Source organism: Plasmopara halstedii (assembly GCF_900000015.1).
Source record: "Plasmopara halstedii genome assembly, contig: Scaffold_672, whole genome shotgun sequence".
NCBI lineage: Eukaryota > Oomycota > Peronosporomycetes > Peronosporales > Peronosporaceae > Plasmopara > Plasmopara halstedii.
In genome coordinates, this window is record NW_020187589.1 from 587,758 (window position 1) to 588,453 (window position 696).

A 696-nucleotide genomic window follows, 5' to 3' on the forward strand; every position below is an offset into this window, starting at 1 on the left:
CCGAACTCTTCAAGGGACATTTCGTCCAGCTCAAGAAGAGCATCTACTGCAGGCATATCCTCGAGGCGGACGTCGCCATCTTCCGTCCCCGTCATACCGTTGACGAGTGTGTACAACTGTGCGCCATCGTCTACGGTAGACGCACCCTGGATCAGGGTCAACGCCCGGCGTCTTGCAGCCAGCATTCGGCGTCACCGTCGCCTCTGTATAGAGGTTCCATGTCTCGGTGAGACCAGGGTGAACACGTACTCCGCGTCGTCCGGTGTCACCCTCACTGCCCGCTCTTGGAGCTTCGAAGTTATCTACAACATCCGACGAAGAGCTGCTAACCCCGCAGTCTTTGTCCAGTGGATAAAGTGCCACTCCACGCGCATCAGAAGGGCCGTGCCCAAGATGCCTCGGACTCTGTCCCACCACGCCATCAATAACATGCAGCGACTGCTTCGCAACGAGAGCAGTGCTCAGTAGTTTACGTGCCACTTTACGTGCATCACGGGGGCCTCGCCCTCGATGCCTCGGCCTTGGCCGACCATGTCACGCATGACATGCAGCGACTTCTTCGATACTCGAGCAGCGCTCAGTGGTTTACGTGCCACTTCACGCGCATCACGAGGGCCTGGCCCTCGATGTCTCGGGCTTTGACCGACCATGTCACGCATGACATGCAGCGACTGCTCCGAAACTTGAGCAGCGCTC